General features: G+C 34.9%; 2 protein-coding genes across 2 annotated transcripts in view; one reads left to right on the forward strand and one right to left on the reverse strand.

Moving 5' to 3' along the window:
* The window catches only part of LOC123545600 (uncharacterized), a 59872-nt gene that overhangs the window by 32342 nt on the left and 6086 nt on the right, over positions 1–21444 (reverse strand). The gene's annotated exons all lie outside the window — the stretch shown is intronic.
* LOC123538554 (uncharacterized) overlaps positions 5915–21444 on the forward strand; it is a 33158-nt gene continuing 17628 nt past the window's right edge. Inside the window, exon 1 of the mRNA XM_053548359.1 lies at positions 5915–6057. The gene's annotated coding sequence lies outside the window, so the exon portion shown is untranslated. The remainder of the gene's footprint in view (positions 6058–21444) is intronic.

The following is a 21444-nucleotide window of genomic DNA, read 5'->3' on the forward strand; positions in this document are numbered from 1 at the left end:
AGTGTTTTACATAGGGACATTATAGTGTTTACATAGTGACATTATAGTGTTTTACACAGCGACGTTATAGGGTTTTCACATAGAAACATTAAATTCTTGTACATAGGGGCATTATACTGTTTTGTGAGGGATATTACTGTGTTTTACTGAAATTCGAACGTGAGGTTTAAATCACACAACTTGATATAAAAGACTGTTAACCGGATTTACATAGTTGCGACTGAAAATTATACTTGTTAAGTGATTCAAGTGGGGTCTGTTCATATAGATAATGTGATAAACGACAATACTTTACGCCTACGTGTATTAAACATTTCACAGAGTAGCACACGTCTATTGAAGGTGTGTTTTATGATATTGAATCTACTTTTCAGTTGACGACATCCTAGTCCAGGCTTTAATTAAATCATTATAGTCCTGATGTATACAGCTTATTAATCTAGATGCTGGTTTAGCCTCCTCGATACCCTAACCGCAGAGCGTCAGTTTACGGGAGGTCGTGGGTTCGACCCCCAGCCGCAATATACCAAAGAAATGAAAAATGGTACCAGTAGCGCCCTTGCTTATGCTCAGCATTAAAAAGGAAACTGGCCTCTCTCCTCTCATACCCTCGTGGCGATGGATTCCATCATGAATGAGATGTCAAAAGTGATTATTACTTGCTTCAAATTCAATAAAATAACTTAGTATCAACTAAATGCAATTACAGTATAACCTGTCTATAAAGACCACCTTTGGGAGAGCCAAAATGTGGTCTTCATTTGGAGGTGGTCTTTATTCACATGTTAAAATACATTGTAAAAAAGTGGGAAACAAAACATGTGGTCTTTGGATCCAGGTGGTCTCTATTCAGAGGTGGTCTTTAACACAGGTTTAACTGTATCTGTTAATATCAAATAGAGATACATCCTGTTCGGCGTATACAGGATACCATCAATTAACAATTTAAACGCCTATCCTTTAGGTTATAATCGCTGTGAACTTCTCGTTTGGTATATACGGATATGATAATGTTTATCTAAAGGATCATCTATTCATTTGTTGTACACTTAAATTAAACCTCGTTAAGAAAATTTTTAAACAGTATATGCTGAAGTTCATTTCTGATTTATTTCTACTGTTTATTAAGCTTCTGTAATTGTTCTCTAAGGGGAAGGGTCATATCATTCAACATGAGATTTTATAAGTTCGTCAATATAGGACGGTATTGCGGCAAGGATTATATATCTCTTTGTCAAATATCCATGTCGCTTTCTGGTACGTAGCGATTTGTCTCAATATTTATGCCCCCGGGCATAAAGCGATAGAACTGTCCCTCCGTACGAACAAGCTTCCCTATAGCCCACATTAATGACCCGAATTAGTACATACTAACGCTCAACAATTCTTGTGGCAAGACTATAAAGTGACTTATATATAGATAACCTTGACCCTCATATGACATTCACTTTCAAACTTAAAAGCTAAATAAACAAGATTTTTGGTCCTACAACCCACGTAATTGACACAATTTAGTTCATACTCACATTCAAAAATCTATGTGGCAAGACCTATACACTTACCTATATATAAATGACCTTGTACCTTGCCTACTATGCGAATGCGTGGCTCTGTGGCTGTATTTTTGGTGCTCTGTGCTTCCGAGAAATATACCCTTACCTATTATCTTTTGTCTCTCATATGACCCTCATCTCCAAACTTAAAACCGTAATGAACATTATTTTTGGTCCAATTTAGTTCATACTCACACTCAACAAACCTTACGACAAGACCTACAAACTGATCTTTAAATATAGATGACCTTGACCTCAATCCGTCCGTACGCCCACGTAAATGACACAATTAAGTTCATACCCCCACTCGACAAACCTTGCGGCAAGACATAAAAGCTAACCGTTAGATATCTGACATTGACCCTCATATGACCTTCACCTTCAAACTTAAAACCTTAATAAACAACATTTTGGTCCAATTTAGTTCATACTCCTACTCAACAAGACAAGACCTACAAACTGACCTTTAAAAATATAGATGACCGTGACCTCAATCCGTCCGTACTCCCATACTGCCTACAGCCCACTTTAATGTATTAATTTAGTTCATAGTGATCAAAAATGTTAGTGGTCAAATTTAACATTAAACTTCCAAGATGACCTTGATCTTCATCCGTCCGTGCAAACTCATCTGTATATAGATAACCTTGACCTTTATATGATCTTCACCTTAAACTTAAAACGTCTAAAGATCGTCATTTCATTATTATGATGCTCTAACTCCATTTTAGTGATTCGTGGGAAATTGACTTTGAAAAGTTGGTCTCTTTTTCTGTGATAAAAATGGAAAAAATATCTAGATTTTTTGGCTGGACATTGCTTTGGTAACAACTTCAGATGCCCCATTTTCATGATATCTACCGGTATCTCATTTTTTTTGAAAATTAAACTTTTCATTTGGAGATAGAACATTTTCCAAATTCCAGCATTTCAAACGTTCAGTATTACATTGCTTTTGAATATAGGACATTTTAAGATAACAAATGATAGCTATGTTTGTTCAGTATTATGATGCAACAGGACTTAGCACTATGTAAGAGAAAAAACTAAGTGGATAATGTTACAGAAGTTTTCAAGAATATTGCAAAAGATTGTCACGTGATCTCCACTGAAATGCAATATTTCTTATTATAACTCTGCTATATCTCCACTATAATTTAACATATCTTAGAATTACATTGGTCTATGTCCATGTAATAATGGACATAAGACATTGTGATACTAAGTTAAACTTCAGTTTTAGAAAACAAAAAAAGGAATTCCATGCTATTATGTCAAGTAGAAATGTCAGATCAATGAATGAAATAGAACTGGAAATAGGACTTTTCAAATCCCAAATCCAACGGTATATCATACTCAGTTTTCATAAAAATGGAGTTAAGAGCACCGTAATAATGACACGACGAGATATCATCTTTGGCATGATTTTTGCGTTTTGAAAACGCATCTCCTTGTTTTTTCTTTATTGCTATTCGATCAAGAATCGAACTACAGGTACCTGTTTGAGCATATTATCAGTAAAACGCAAATGCATAATGATATGAGAAAGTCATTCTTTTAGGAACGGGCATATACATTACATATACGAAACGAACAAAAAGCAAGTTGAAACTAGGGACACTGCCTTGGAACGTTCAATAACCTATATAAAAGAAACGTGGTTTAAAAGCATATGGGACTTGACAACCTCACACTTACCCTACTCTCAACAAGTAAGACAAGACGGTGTAAATAAAATAACCCTCCTCTGGGAAAGGCTAAAATATTAGTTTCAAAATACCAGATTGTATAATTTTAAACTATACATAGGGTCATTCTGGGATATCAGTAAAACAGTGTACTCAACAAATTGCCTGAAGTCAGAGCACCAAGAGCCTAACTGTTAATGGCACGACTAAGCAAGTTACAAGACAAAATTCCAATCCATCCGACCGTTGTGTAAGGTTTGGGAGAAAAGAACCACGGAGTCGTACACTTTATTATTAATCGCACCATCAAATAGGAAAGTGTAGCGACACATTGTAGTGGGGTTAATCACCAAACATGCACTGTTCTTTACGACCTTCGGTCTCGGTAACAATCATTCCCGCAGGCTTCTTCGAACGTTAATTCACAAAACAAAAAACGTGTATTTGATATCACTACATTATATTTTCTTCATACAAATTGGGCAGCAATGCGAGACTGAAGACACTATGGAAATGGACAAAAATGAGCATAGTGTGTTGATCATAACGCAAGTTAAAGTTATATATATATCACTAATAACAAAACGATGGTCGGGCACCTGTCTTATCCTCAAATGATTGGTAAGGCCAGGTCATCGTACGCTTAGAAACATGTTGTATTTCTACTTTACCGGACAATGAGCCACAGTGGTAAACCACTCTCGATTTTACCGGAAGAGTTCCTGTGTTTTCGTGTTTTAGTACATTACTTTGCCCCATAACTTTTCCATACATTGAGGTATTTAGGGAATTGTTTATAGATTCGTCTCATAAGCGCCAATATACGGTTGCTCAGAGATGACATTGATGTTTGATGATATGGCCTGCATACGTAAATGCTAATGCTTGCACACGTAATAAGTAGTACAGCACTGTAACTCGTAATTACCTGTGTAGGCAATAAATGGGTAGGTGATAAGTATTACGTGTGCATGTAACAGCTTATACTTGCGCACATAATAACTATTTCGTGCACACGTTACAAGTAATACGTGCGCACGTAATATCTGATACGGAACAGAAGTGATTTACTGCGCTGCGTCATTGGTACCAGATCAGAAAGAAAATGCTTCTGTACATGTTATACCCTACCCCTAGGTATTCTATAAGAACCATGGTCATGAACGGGAAAATATACTAACCCGTTTCAATCGTACATTTCTCAACTTAAACGCGCAGTTCGGTGAATGGGTACCTAGTATAATGAACAAGCGATAATTTATCTTCCATCGTGCACCAGTCACATTGTCTCAATATTCCATATTGCTGAGATTATCAACATATTTTATGCTTTCGTCAACGTTCCAGAAAAAACTTGCTTGACCTTCCCTAATGAACATCCGGTCTAGAGGTGACGGCAGTGTGCACATGTTTGGCGATATGTAAACAAAACAAAATCAGAATTTAAAAAAAATCACAATTTTGCACTAAAACTCGAAATTCATGAATGAAATTCATCTTGTATATGATCTTTAATTTGAAAACGTACATTGGTCTGCATCTGTTCTGTTTATTTTATTCATTTTACACATTTATGCTGCATTTTCACATTTTAGCAAACACGTGTAGTAAAATGACGAGTGACATACATTTTCACAACAGCCAATCAGAGTGGTTTTGTAATCTAGAACGGAACTTCACCAGGGAAGTTCAAGCAAGATTTTTGTGTAACGTTGAAATAACCATAAACTATGCGTTGTGTTTCTAAGATAAGATGGATTGAAGAAATGTGACCGGTACCCAATGGAAGATAAATTACCACTTGTTTGATATCCATAGTACACATTTACCGAACTGCGTGTTTTAGGTATGAAATGCGCGATTGAAACGGATTAGTATATTTTCCCGTTCATGACCATGGTTCTTATAGAGTACCTAGGGGTAGGGTATAACATGTACAGAGGCATTTTCTTTCTGATCTGGTGCCAGTGCGCTGCGTGTGCACATAATAACTAGTACGTGCGCAACCACAACAATTTTAAGGTATTGAGCTTATATGGCACCACTCTATTGATCTTATATTTTTCCACTTTTATTAGGTCAGTATATTCATGGAGAAGTTTCAACACCTCTGCAGTTAAACATAGTTTCTTAGATAGCGTCAGACATCGCCTTCACCCAGACTTGACCCTTTTCGTAGTTCAATCCATAGTTGAAGATCACAAAGACATGGCACATAATATATCAAAATTTGGTGTCCAGCAGTTTTTCTCAAGAACCGCTACGGTAATCCCTTTATGTCATCTTGAACTCCTGTCGGAATTTGTTTGTTCTGGAAACCTTTCTTGGACATTAATGAGAGATTAACTTAATCTGATAAATACATGTGTAATAAGATATCTTAAATATTCTGAAAGTTGAAGAATACTTCTCATTCTTGTTTTACAAAAATGCTTTCGAAATATTGTTGAATTTCCTGTAACGTTACAGATATTTCAAATATTATCTAACGTGCAGCATTGTATGTTGTTCTTTCTCCTTGCAATTTGTATCATTTTAAACATGAAAAGTATAAATTATAGACAGCCAAAACCACTTATATCAGTAAATTGATGAGAGTATCACTTCCTTCAAATCTGAAAAGTCCTTATGCATAATCTTACGTCATATAATTTGTAAATGCATCAATTTTACTTAACAGACTAACAAACGCAACTAAATGCATCAATTTTACATAACAGACTAACAAACGCAACTTGTGTTTTTTTCTGACGTGATTTCTTGTTTGTGGTGGAAATTATTTTAACCTACAGTGAATGCGGAGTTGATACACTTAGGTATGTGCTCTGATTATTCGTATAATCGTTTAAAAACTGTATCTAAATTCATTGAATTGCGAATGTAGGCTCGTGCATTTTAAATGTTGTGGAAAATAAATATATTTATTTTATGACAGTAAAAATCAAATAGGCACTGTCATTGTAACTAAGATATTGCAAACTGATTTAAGTATGGATGAATATTTCTATAAGGTTTTGCAGAACGGTTCGGGCACTGGCACAAGACCATAAAGAAAATGTCACTGTACATATTATATGTGTTGTGCACAATACCCAGACCCCTAGCTCAAAGGTCAAGGTCACATTTGAAGGTCAAAAGTCAATATTGATCTTTCCTGTGAAGTCTGCAAAATATTTTGATATAAGCTCATGTATCATATTTACCTAATTAAAGAAATAATGTGTATTTTCTTCAGAATTACTTCCCTTTAATATATGATTTCTTACAACTTTTCACATATTTTCCCACCAACATCAAATTGAAATGTTATCAAAATTGAAATTAAGCACTTTATATATATTTTATAGATGATATAAGCAGACAACAACTGGATATATTTTAATCAAAACATCTTGATATAACATATTGTATATGTAGTACGATATTGTTCATACATTATTGACAGATATTAGCTCATTATGTTATACTGCAATAATAGAGAAAATTATTTGCGTTCCAGTTGGGGATTTGTATTGCATGGCACAATACTTAATTCGCTTTTTACACTTTCCTGTCTAACTTGTTTGAAATGGGTAAATGCGAGAGCGGGGCCGCGGAAAAATGCCCGCCCGCTAAAGGTGAAATGCGCCATAGTTGAAATTATAGGGTTCCGTTTCGACATATTGTTAAATATTATAAAATTCAGCATATAATGTGTATATTTTACATTTTCTTTATATTTCTGTAACTTTTTTCTCTGCAAACATTTTGATGAACCGTGAGACTGTTTTCGTAAATCATTTTATTCAGTCAACAAGTAGAGATTTGCTTATTTCTCATCATATTTTCTTTTAAATATGCCATTAATATGGTGTATAATTTGTGGAGATCATTTTTACGTTAATTGAAGACGATATTAACGTTAAAGTGACGTGAAAGTGACAAATATGACGTTGAGTTTTTTAATAAAAGTTTGCTTTAATCTTGTCTCATGTAAAACCCAAACGGTAGAACGGTAGAAGGTCTGAATGATAGAATCGTTGAGCTGGAGGATAACAATGCGCAACTTAAAGCTCAGATTTCAAACCTTAATCATGCAAATCTGGACTTAAGACGCCAGGTCTCAAAACTCCAATCTGAATCTGATGCTGCTGAGCAATACAGTAGGAGGAATTCCCTGCGAATCACTGGTATCCCAGAAACAACAAATGAAAATACCGACGGTCAAATTCTTAACGTTTGCAAAGAAATTGGCGTGAACATTTCACTAACAGAAATTGATCGGTCTCACCGTGTTGGAAAGCAGAAAGGGCGACCTCGGGCAATTCTCGTTAAATTCACGTCATATCGCTCCCGTCAACATCTGTATAAATCTAGGACCAAATTGAAAGCTAGTGGCCTTAGCGGAGTGTACATAAACGAAGATTTGACGAAGCAGCTTAGTTTTGCCCTGTATACCGCGCGCCAGCTTGTTAAGAACAAGTAAAAAAATGCTGCAAGATGCAGCAAATAGATGGTCGCACGGCCCAAAAAAACAAAGTGTTTGACCCATATTCAAACTTGACCTAGATTTTATCAAGGCAATAATTCTGACCAAATTTCATGAAGATCAATTGAAAAATACTGCCTCTATCGCATACACAAGGTTTTTCTTTGATTTGACCTATGACCTACATTTTGGCCCTAGATGACCCATATTCAAACTCGACCCCGATTTCATCAAGGTAATCATTCTGACATCATTTTATGAAGATCAATTGAAAAATACAGCCTCTATCGCATACACAAGGCTTTTCTTTGATTTAACATAGTGTCCTAGTTTTTGACCCCAGATAAACCATTCGAACTTGGCCTAGATTTCATCAAGATAATCATTCTAACAAAATTTCATGAAGATCAGTTGAAAAATAAAGCCTCTATCGCATACACAAGCTAAATGTTGACAGACGACAGCCCCGGACATCGACTGATCACAAGAGCTAAAAGAACAAGAGATCACAGAGTGATCTTGGCGCCCACCAATGTGCCATTTTTGAGTGTTCCAAATTTCAAGACTTACTGGCTAGCTCAAGGTCAAATTTCATTTCCGTACACAACACTGTGCATTTGGTCCAAATTCGAAAGCTGTAGCTTGAAAAATGTGAAAGTAGGTCACTAGATCAATTTCAAGGACAAAGTTCTTTGTACACAAAACTATTTATGTGCATCAAGTTTGAAGGCTGTAGTTTGAGAAATATGAAAGTAGGTCACTAGGTCAATCTTAAGGTCAAAGTTTATTTCGGTACACAAAACTATGCAAGTGGTCCAAATTTGAAGGCTGTAGCTTGAGAAATGTGAAAGTAGGTCACTAAGTCAAAATCAAGGTTAAATTACACTTCAGAACACAAATCTATGCATGTGGTCTAAATTTAAAGCATGTACCTTCAAAAATGTGAAAGTAGGTCACTAGGTCAATGTCAAGGTCAAAGTTTGTTTCGGTACACAATCCTATGCATGTGGTCTAAATTTAAAGCCTGTACCTTCAAAAATGTGAAATTAGGTCACTAGGTCAATGTCAAGGTCAAAGTTTTTTTCAGTGAACCAAACTATGCATGTGGTCCAAATTTGAAGGCTGTAGCTTGAGAATTGTGAAAGTAGGTCACTAGGTCAATCTTAAGGTCAAAGTTCATTTCGGTACACAAAACAATGCAAATGGTCCAAATTTGAAGGCTTGTAGCTCGAGAAATGTGAAAGTAGGTCACCAGGTCAAAATCAAGGTCAAATTTCATTTCCGAACACAAACTATGCATGTGGTCCAAATTTGAAGCCTGTACCTTCAAAAATGTGAAAGTAGGTCACTAGGTCAATGTCAAGGTCAAAGTTTTTTTCAGTGAACCAAACTATGCATGTGGTCCAAATTTGAAGGCTGTAACTTGAGAATTGTGAAAGTAGGTCACTAGGTCAAAATCAAGGTCAACTCATGTCAAGGTTCATCTTGCCACTCAAAACCATACATGTGGTCCAAATTTGAATGTTGTAGGTTATTGACAAGAAGATTTTAAAAATTTTCCCTATGTAAGTCTATATGAACCATGTGACCCCCAGGGTGTGGCCATATTTGACCCTAGGGGGATAATTTGAACAAACTTGGTAGAGAACCACTAGATGATGCTACATTACAAATGCCAAAGCCCTAGGCTTTGTGGTTTGGACAAGAAGATTTTAAAAGCTTTTCCCTATATAAGTCTATGTAAACCATGTGACCCCCGGGGCGGAGCCATATTTGACCCTAGGGGGATAATTTGAACAATCTTAGTAGAAGACCACTAGATGATGTCACACACAAAATATCAAAGCCCTATGCCCTGTGGTTTTGAATAAGAGATTTTTCAAAGTTTTTCCCTATATAAGTCTATATAAACAATGTGACCCCCGGGGCGGGGCCATATTAGACCCCAGGGAAATAATTTGAATCATCTTGGTAGAGGACCACTAGATGATGCTTCATACCAAGTATCAAAACCCTAGGCTCTGTGGTTTTGGACAAAAAGATTTTAAAAGTTTTTCCCTATATAAATATATGTAAATTATAGAAATAAACAAAGGGTCATAACTCACTAAACAATTGTTGAACCAGTCTGATTTTCAGGGGGACACAACTATGGTACCAATACATCATTCTGACAAAGTTTGGTCAAAATCCCCCTAGTAGTTTCTGAGGAGATGCGATAACGAGAAATTGTTAACGGACGGACGGACGGACGGAATGACGGACGGACGGACCACGGACGCAGAGTGATTTGAATAGCCCACCATCATGATGATGGTGGGCTAACAAAGAGTACAAATATGCCCCAAGAGTAAACAAAATAGTGGGGAATAAATTTATTTCAAGGTAAATACAATATTACAGCAATATAAGTAAATAAAATACATTTTCATATTTTACCTGTAGATCTTCTATAAAAAACTGGAAAAAGTTAACTCGACAACGCGACAGTTTGCACAGCCAGACCAGAATTCGAACCTGGAACCTCCCCAAAACACAAATTACCATACGTAATTTCCTCAATTTTGGGTTGCTCTGCCAATTGAGCTATCTGTCCAGTGGAACTGCAATATCTTAGCAATATCCTTTAAGATAAATGTTCGATTTGCGGTTTTTAAAGCTGAGAGGGAGCATGAAAATGTGAACAAAATGGTAATGGGGATATTAGTACTCATTCAGGCTTTCTACCAAGTCAACTCTGTATATAAGCTGATTTACCACCTTTTTTTATTGAGCCTGCTTAAATTCTCTCAAAAATATTAATTAAAATCCTCTTTTAATATTTAAAACAAGCATTGTCACAAATAAATACAAATTAGGTTAGAAAAAAAGTTTGTTTCCAGTATCCCGACCTACCCTAAATTTTTGGCCGGATCCTAATTCTTTTTCATTGCCTCGGAGAAGTTTTTCTTTTAGTTAATTTAATGTTTTAACAAAAAGTTGAAAAACTGCACTTTTATGTTTTTAAACATGGTCAGTGCATGATGTTAAAAATCAACTTACTCAGGGAAAAATCAGCAGGGGCTAAGGGTGTAACGATATATCGAAATTCATTTTTTTTCATGATACATCAGTTTGGCGATACGCATATCGTCGAGATAGTACCAAACTTTTTCAAACCATAGGTTTGAAGTTAAAAAGCTTTGAAACGAAGACAAATGTCCATATGTTTCTCAAAAACAGAAATATAGACAATATTTTAACCAGAAGTTCGGAGTTATGAGCATTTAATATTTTCATGATAACGAAAATTTTGTGATCAAGAAAATGTAACTCTTCTTGAACATGGAGAGCATAAACATCAAAGGGACATAATATAGTCAATATTTTCTAATTAGGTGAATTTGATTTAACATTCAATTTTGATCTGGGTTGCTAAATAATGATCCATGATACTGTGTGCTGAAAATTTAGAACATCTGGAACAGTCTATTAACAGCAAAACTATGCTTTAGCAGAATCTAAATAGTTAAGCTCTAACTGGGACTCGAACCCAGGACCTCTCACACCTAAGGCAGACACTCTACCACTTCCCTATAACAGCAGTAGCTAATAGCTATGCAGTTTAATTGCTGTATTACATTGTGTGAACTGGAACAATAATCGGTGAACTCCGGATTATCGGCGTATTCGCTTTGTTACATAACGGCAATTTTTGTGTAAAGAAAAAATATAATCTAATGCTGCCAACGTCATAATCGGTCAAATCTGCCCAAATTTCTCTGACGTGTTGTTCAGAGTATGAACTTACTAACTGGTAGTACCAGTGAAATATTACTTACACTGAATCTTTTATATTTGCCCTTTTTGAAGCTGTCGAACGGCAAAGTCGGCGAGTTTCGTCCAAATATAAGTAATTATTTTACCAGTTTTGAGAGGATTTCAATTGATGGGAAATTACAGTTACAAACTAAATACCTTTCTGCAACACATGGAGTCATTAGCATTCACTGTCAATCAGTATTATGACTAAGATCGACTGTCATTCATTCATTTCAAAGTTTCATAGACAGAGTCCGTTGTTTACATTTTTATCGTAACCGGTGCACTTGTAAAAATCACTTAAGTTTGAAAAATCAAAGTATGCGAAGAGCTATGGTACGGTCTCTACATATCGTATTATAGGCCTGTTATTTCGAAATTCAAGTTATCATGATACATCAGTTTGGCGATACGCGTATCGAATCATAGGTCTGTTTCACAATACAGAAACGGTAAGTGAAAACTATAGATATTGAATGATATCTTTCATACAATCAGTGTTAAAGATAGTAACTAAAGAAATGTATCATTTATTACAGTTTCTTAAAATTTCAAGTACTTTCCAAGAGTAGAGACATTGATTATTTTTTATTTTGTCACATAAATGATTACTTACGATACTCAATTCGTATCGCGATATGTACCGTATCGTTGCAACTGTATCACGATACATGTTGTATCGTGAGCCTAGCATATTGTTACACCCCAGTAGCCCATGGTTCCTAGATTTTGGACTGGGACCCTAAATTGTTAAAGAGAAAATGCCCATATACCTAATGTTAAACGTTTATTTTTGACAGTCTGGGCCCCTAAATAAAAATAGCTAGTTTATATCCCTGTTACTGATGCTCTAAAGGAATAACCCCCTTATTCGTATTTTTGTACACAAAAATAGTTTCCGAAAGGTCCCACTTATTAATAAAATCCAGATTTTTTTAAAAAAAAAATTACTGACCAGCTACCTACCTATTTTTCTTTAGCATGTTACTGGAAACAATTTTTTGGCCTTACAGTACATGTGTCATACAGGGTATCATAAATACTATATGATTTTTAAGACGGGAAAGTATGCAGATTGGAAATTGTACACTGTTTTTCAAAGTGAAAATACCTATAAGTGTATTTGAATGGGACTAAAATTACATTTTCATTTTTCATCGAGTGGGTGCGTTAAATCTCCCTATAAATCCATATCTACATTTACAGAAATACTCCTAACATTCAACAATTAATTTCTGATCATAACTGGGAGGTCAGGGCAGTTGTTAAAAACTAGGGATCAAATAAATCAAATAAATGTAGCACAAAATATGCAATTATAGCTGCTGTCACTCATGCAGAACACCTGAAAAATGTGTTAGTGTCATAATCTAGGGCATTGACTTTAATACCCTATACAAATCTTTATCACTTTAATAATATTTTATGTCAAAAGCACAATTGATTTGTCATTCAATACATTCATACACTTACAAGAGTCCAAAACACAATTTTCGTCTTGTAATCAAAACTAGCAGAAAAGTAGTGGTTGTTATTTATCATCAGGAAGTACACGTATGTACCAGAAGACAGCGAGTCAAAATTTTTCACGAGGTCTCAAATCGCCCATTATCTGGACTATCATTGGACCTTATAATAAGACGAAATGCCCCCTTGTGCAGAACATTGGATTTGTTTAAAAAATAGTTCGCTTTAATAATTAGAAAAACCTTGAACAGCGCGCCACCTGCCGAGTGTAACATATGTACATGTGTAGTAAATTCGCGCCATAAGTCACATGGTCTATTCTAGGATTTCTTCGTTTTAAAATATATACTGTACAGTACATATATGGACCATCTATGATTTCAAAAATTTTTTTCTATCTATAATTTTACAGAACATACAAAATCCTAGACCTGTTATCTCTTTAGACAAGTTTATACGTCGGATTATTTCGACTATCTATCTCTTTATACTGCCTCGCGCCTCTTGTTATCAGGAAGTATGTACAAGACAAAATTCTCTCCAAGACACCGAGTAAAAAGTTCTGACGCGGTCTCAAATTGATAAATTAAAATGCCTAATGTTTCAGTAACTTGGAATATGTTTATAAATAGCTTCATTTAATAATGGGAAAAACCTTACACAGCGCCACCTGCCAAAAGTAGCATATCTACATGTATGTGTAGTAAAATCGCACCAAAAGTCACGTGGTCTTTTGTTTACACTATTCCGTCTTCAAAAACTTTACATTTATACACATTAAAAAATGATACTTTGACTGCAACTCAGCACTATAAACCTATTAAATGCGTAACTAAGCAAAAAGCCTTATAAAGCATGCTTTTTATTTATGTTTCCTATTGATAGTGTAAGTAGGTCATCACTTAGGGTGACTCGCGATCGCTATGAGTTTGGTTTATTCTAAAATTTAGACCAACGCATGTGAATTGGCACTCAAAATGCATTGTTATCAAAAACAATATTGTTGGTAACAACTTACCTTGTTCTTGACAAAATCCACTTCAAAATATTTTAATAAAAAAGACGTTACACTGACTACACTTTATGTACAGCAAGAGTGACATAATTTCACTGCGCATGCGCGAATGGCCCTGCGCGAGTAACTTGAAAGGCTGAAATTGATCAAATCAGATTCAATATAATGCAAATTCTGCAAATATTGCAAAATATAAACCAGAAGAAACAAAATTGAATAATATCAATTCCATTATTGTTGCGATTACACGTTAGAATATTCACTTTCTGAGTGTCAAACGAAAATTTAACAGAAATATGACTCGAAGGAAAAAAATTGTCAAATCCGAACCTATGGCACATTCTTAAACCACCTCTATATGCCCAGCCCTGATGGGCCGTGCAATAAAAAGCTTGATAGTTGTTGGTCACATGATGGAACAGTTCTAATAAAAGACAATACCCAGTCTGTTCATAAAATTTCTTCATGTGAAGAACTGGTTCCATTCGACATATGACTTGTACAATCAATTATTGATCCTGCCTTTGCGAATATTTGTTGTACTGCACAACAAATATTCTCAAAGGTAGGATCAATAATTTATTATATGAGCCGTGCCATGGGAAAACCAACATAGTGGGTATGCGACCAGCATGGATCCAGACCAGCCTGCGCATCCGCGCAGTCTGGTCAGGATCCATGCTGTTCGCTAATAGTTTCTCCAATTCCAATAGGCTTTAAAAGCGAACAGCATGGAGCCTGACCAGACTGCGCGGATGCGCAGGCTGGTCTGGATCCATGCTGGTCGCATACCCACTATGTTGGTTTTCTCATGGCACGGCTCATATAATTGATTGTACAGGTATATCTACCTTTGGACGATAACAGTTCACATTGCATACCTTTGTACGGTCTGCTGATTATGAATTGCAGTGTAGGCGTTAACATGTGTTATATAAACCATGTCATTGTGTTAATATTTAATTTATGAAGAGGCTTGAACCCGTTTTTTTTGTTGTTGTTGATACCATCGTAAACAAACATTTTGTTTAAAGTTTTATATGAAAACATATTTTTAAATGAAATATTTGAAATTCACTGTTTTATGTCACTGAATTATTGAAATATTTTTGCATTAATACTAAGCTACCGTTCATATGATTATTTATTTTCATATATGAAATGACCAAATTAACATTCAATGATTAAGGGGACGCATACTTTGAAATTAGAAAAAAGTGGGTGGGGTATTATAAAATTTACCTGCAAAAAAGTACAAGGTTTTGGTAAATGAAATGAATACTGTTTCAACTGTTATAAGTACACAAAGGATTGCTCACTAAAATAAAAATGAGAAAAACTGAAACAAGAAAGTTATTGTTGAATTACATAAGACTTCTTGTGTACATTCAAAGTCAACAATTAAGACTTTTTGGTAAGAAAATAATAGTGCTTCACTTTGTCCAAACATTTATCAATGTCCTACAGATTCTAATTTAAAGAAAGAATGTGAAATAAGTTCACTGTCTTGCTTTTCATTTGGCATAGGTGAGCTAAACACATTATTTAGTTTGTTTACAAAGTAGTGCATAAGAAAAGATACGGTGGTCAAGGAATGCCACATTACAAAACTAAAAGAGTATATTCCCCTTAATACATTAAACATTTATCATTACAGAAGTCTAGTGGCTTACAATAAAGGCCTAGAAATGTTGCCATTATTAATTTTTAACTTGGTATTCATGAACTGCAATGCACTTAAATATCAAAACACATTCAACAAACTTTTGAAAATGTACTGTCTTAAAAATCCCTAAAATAAGTTATGAAATTTGGTTGAGAGGTCCAATCAATGTGTATTTGTGCAAAAGCAACATTCTAATCTTGTTCACAAAAGTTACTAATACACAGCAGGAATGTCAATGATCAAAACTGGACGAATATACAGTTATCCTCACTTTAATGTCATTTATAATTTGTCCTTGAATTCTCCACCATACTTTTCATAACTCTGTTTGCACGAGTTGCACGAGAATACTGCCATTCACGTAAAAAAATGGGGTCAAATAAGTTGTAAATGCAATATCATGTAAACGTAGTTAATGGATTATGCAGTTCAAGATAAACTTTATCTCATAACGTAACGAACATGTATAATGTTGTAACAACAACTTTACTTACACTGATTTAAGTAGCAGTCGGTTTATAAGTGACTTTATTGATTCATTTTGTGTTTTGTTATTGTTGTCAAAAGTATAACGGAAGTGCCTCACAACTGAAGCGGAAACCAGTTTGATGCGCAAAGTAGTCCACTGTAAGTAATATTTTTTGACAAATGTCCACAGAAATTAATAATTTTCTAATATTAAAGACGAATATCTGAATAGGATTCATTATTTGATAAGAAATTATAATCATCGACATGTTTTTTTAAAAATCATACACGTGCTGACACCTAAGTTGTCTCCCGTTGTTTATTAGAGTTACCTTTCGTCCGGCGCAGTAATACATTTGCAGTGAATCGCCGAGAAGTCGTGGGAAAATTAAAAACCATGTAAACAAACTAAAATTAACCACCTTTTCAAGATGAATTTCAAGTGATCGACATTATGCATTTAACCCGCCTGACCTGTGTAGCATCTTAGATATCTGTTCTAAGGTATTCATTGTGTAGAATGTCGTGTTATGCCCTTGCAATGCTAATCCTATACTCTGATTTTTTTGTTTACATTTTTTATCAATGAGAAATATGGCGTCCATCCCGAGATGAACTGACGTGGCGTTAAATTTTTACACGTTTAAGCACACCTGGTGTGTTAGAAAGAAAATCTCATCCCTTCAACATTATTTGGAACACTGTTATTGTAAAAAACCTGTTTTTTCCTTATACAAAAGCTTAATATTTTGTGTTGAATGTACTTTCACAAACACCTCTGTTTTCCTATTACATTCATAGTACCACATCCTTATCCACAAAATACTGAATATTACAGGTGTCCATCAGTATTATATCAGTTTAGGAATATGTTTTTTATTTTCCCACCATCGATTTCTTGAATATGCACCCCTTCCGCATTGCTGTATGAACTGTGAATGTAGCAATATGCGTCCCCTTAATGAGGGTCGCGAGAAATCATTCTTTAAATTAACCACATCTTCATGTGATGTTGTTGCTGCTGTTGATATTGATGATGATGATGATGTGGATGTGGGGATGATGATCTTAACAAACAATTTTGAACAATGTATAATGCTGATGATAATTAGATGATGATGATGATGATGTGTGATGATGATTTTTGCAAACGAATGTAAACAGATGCTCTTGTCGTCTTCGAATATTTATTTGATTGTTATGTCGTATGGCTCAGTGTGAACATACTTTGAAAGACTCATATTGAAAGTTCCTCTGTTTTACGCTACTGAATATTTGTAGTATTACCGTTCATATATTTACTTATTTCTAGAAATGACCAAATGAATATGCCAAATTTAATGAGGGCCGTGACAAATCAATCTATAAAATTTACCACTTTTATATTTTATATGTTTATTTATGTACGGTGTTGACGATGATGATGTGGTGATGATGCTTTTTCAAACGAATGTAATCAGATGTTTTATTTATATGTTGTTATGACGTATAGCTCAGTGTTGTTATCGTACTAGCAGCTAACGTACCTGCGTAAACGCTGATGATTTATAAACACTTGGTTATGTGCATACTGAGTGAACGTTTTTGTCTATGTGTATGCCTGTGTGTGTGCGTGCGTGCGTGCGTGCGTGCGTATCATAAGAAAGTTTTTCATCAGATTTTTTCAGTACTTGATAGACTAGCTATTCTAAATATTTCAAAGGATTGCACTAATTTGTTCTGCTCTAAGTATGTATTTAAGCTTGGATATTATTGCTATGAATGTGGATATTTCAGATCTTTTTACTTCGCCCTGATATTGGCTGTTCATCAGTTTTTGTTGTTTATTTTCAGTTCTTAATAGACCTGTCATTCTAAACGTTTAAAAGGATTGCACTGAATTAGTTCTGTTTAAAACATGTACGAAAGCTTGTATACTTAATATATTTAAAATCGCTATGTATAGACTATAGAACATGTTCTTTTAAGTTTTAGTCTAAGTTATTACGATGTATCCCGAAGTATCATGTACATTTGTACAAATAGGTTCGCTCTTTTTTAGATAGCAGTATAACTGCAGTATATATACGCACATTAATGAATTATATACTTTGTTCATTTCTATATTGCTGAGGAGTTTCTCTGCGCCTTATGCCAGTAACTGATCAAATTTCTACAGCGCACTTGATTATAATTCTGTAAGTTTATCTTCATTAATAATCAGTTATAATCAGCATCGATTGATCACTGTAAACGTAGATGCCACATTGTTTTATGCAATTATTCCATTAGAGTCTAAGTCCGCTAAGTTATTAAAGCACTTTTTTCAGTAAATTACTTTTACTAAATTGGAATTAGCTTTGATAATATCAGATGTTTCGTGTGCCATTCACGATAAAAGTCTTTGATTCTTTTCATGTCCTGCTTATTCTATTTCTTACTCCCCTTCTTTATCACTGCCTATTCAGTAACTCAGCTTGCCCTGGCTAAGTTTTGCCCAACCACTTCTAGAAATAGTCTTGCAGTAATCAAAGGATACTTCAGGAATATGTATTACTTGTTTCCATTTGACAATGGTTAGTCACTTATGGTTTATTGTCATTACTCCTGGCGGTATCCTAATGAAGCTGGAGACACATCTTGCTACGAATGACTACTCCCTTCCTGTAAGTTATGTTGGGCATCTTTTCTATGTAAGAATTGCGTCTGTTTGAATCTCAAATGATCTGCTATAGATGCCTCCGCACGTTTTGCTTTCGCTGTACATGATTTGGTGTTTGTGCTTATTCTATAACACGTTTTCTGTCTTTTCTGTATATTATAACACACTTCATACATATAATACAGTACATTATAATCATCACCCCTCACGGAGAGTGCATCCGAATACCTCACTTTACACTACCAACGTAACATTTGTCCAGAATCTTATATGGTGCTTTTTCCAAGTTACTTTTTACCTCTGGTTATACATAATACTTATGAATCAAGGGCATAGCGTGAGCAGTTTAGATGTTACTCAAGGGGAGAGTGTGGGTGAGAGGAATTCTCCGGCGGGGTCCTCCCCTATTGAAACATAAGAGCAAACAAATAAAAAGGGGGGTTTTGGTGACTTTTCTAACCAAAACTATGCTTCCTCAGTTTTGAACAAACTATTCACAAACGGCTCTGAATGTAAAGAAAGGTCTGTATATAAGTTGATGAACGTTACAAATCGGGGTTGGGAAGTGTGATGGGGGCTGGCATTTTGGAAGGACTTGGACTAGGCTGTCTATTTATTCAAGCCAAAATTTATTATTCACAAATTAAGCAACATCTGGCTCTTTTTCCAGACTTATTTGTTGTATACAACATTCACTATACATTTTATATGGAAAGACAGAAGCGTTAATTTTCGTATAAACAACATTGCAGTAATAATATCAATGACGGCCCTTTCCGCGAGATTGCACGCGTAATCTGACGTCCTTCGCCTAAAACATGAACAATATGGCTCCGTTCCAAAAATTCTTAAAATTCTTTAAAAATTTGGCGCCAAACAGCTTTAACTAACTTTTCTGACGTCAAAGATCACAAATGAATGATACGACTGTATAAATTTTCATAAAGATCTGTATCTTGACATTTTCTGATTTTCCTGGAAGGCAAATCAGTTATTTTTGTAGCAAGCTGTCGTAAAATGTAAATGTAAGAATTGAATGCTATTTTTGTGCGTTTATATGGGTATGAACCATACTTGAAGGCTTCTTGCTAATCAATCAAAAGAATCGCTTGCGCGATTGATGAATTTGGAAGATGTCCAGAAAATAGCATTCAATTCTTAAATAAAGTATACATGTGTACATACGTGTTACAACGGAATATATGCAAATCACCTTGTAATAAATACTCTAAACTGCCAAGGAACTTGATCAGACTGCTGAGGACAAACTTTGACTTATGCACAATTTCCAAACAGACAAAATGATGAAGCTATTTCAGTAGATTCTTATTTCATTCTTCAAGTACAAATATCTAATTACTAATGTTGTCCAAACATTTCCTTTATTATCGTTTTGTGAATTTAGATTTTATACTTCAGCCTAAACATCTGTCACAAGACTTTTGTCTCTGTATCATCATTTAATTGATTTCCAAGAATGTAGAAATAACAGTTCACGGAAATTATATAAGTATTTTTTGTATAAGTAAATGCAACATGCAACATGCATACATGCATACATGCGACATGTAACAGATGGCAAAAATTACCTTGGTCTAGAAATCAATATAATGCTTACAACATTTTCCTATAACTGCAATATTTAAAAAGAGAATTTACCGTAAATGCTAGTTATGAGCATTTGTTACATATGTGTATTCTAGGGGTATTACCGTATTGCAAAGGTATCGAGGTATATGATGTATAATTATTTCACGCGTTCTATAATTTTGATTGAATGTATTTTTTTCGGCAATAAATTTTGGGAAATGGGTGTCAGGGCATAAGAAGAAGGTGACTGGTGTTGAAACTTGGTTTCTTTATACTATCCCCTCCTACGACGGAGTGAAGTAGGGCTGAGTAGGTGCCTCGCAGCAAAATGACCCGGAAAGTATATTCCTAACGTAGAAATTAATGAATTGATAGTTTATATGACTAAGCTGAGTGTTACACTATGGCAATACGGATAACAAAGCCTAAATGTTAATTTATGAATCTGATCTTTTTACTCCCGTTGATTCTCTTTGATTATGGGATAGATAATATTTTAGTGAACGTAGCGAATTAGGAAATAATGCTTGGGAATTCATAGTTGTTACAGAAACAGTTGTTGATCCTTCTAGATTTTACTAGTGATGAACACTTGCCATTAAGCAATTGTTCTTATAGTCAATAGCAGCTACAGTATATATATGCATGTAAAATCATATATGTATTTAGAATTTTAAATATATTTAGATTTAAATAAGGTTTTACAATAACAAGTACAAGTGGAGCAAGAGAAAAAAACATTTAGAAATTTGGATAGAAATTTTGGTAAAAGAGCAACAACGGTCTGCCGTCACAAAAATATAACGAAGTCAAGGACCAAGACAACAGCTTACTTATATGCTATGCCATTGTCCCTACCTCATTACCCACTCCTGATCAGTTTTTATTGCTTCCATGGAGTATTTAGCCTTTTTATTTTGTATTGTTGGATTTTAAATGATACTCAGCAGAGTAACCGAGTATGCCACGCTACGCGCATGTGAATGCTGGTGATATTCACAAAATTCCTGGACCAACTCCCAGTCATTCTTCTATCTCTTCAGTCTCCTCATGTTCTGGTATTTCTGATATTTTGAGTCTAAGTAAC

The sequence above is a fragment of the Mercenaria mercenaria genome, chromosome 1, assembly GCF_021730395.1.
Source record: "Mercenaria mercenaria strain notata chromosome 1, MADL_Memer_1, whole genome shotgun sequence".
Taxonomy (NCBI): domain Eukaryota; kingdom Metazoa; phylum Mollusca; class Bivalvia; order Venerida; family Veneridae; genus Mercenaria; species Mercenaria mercenaria.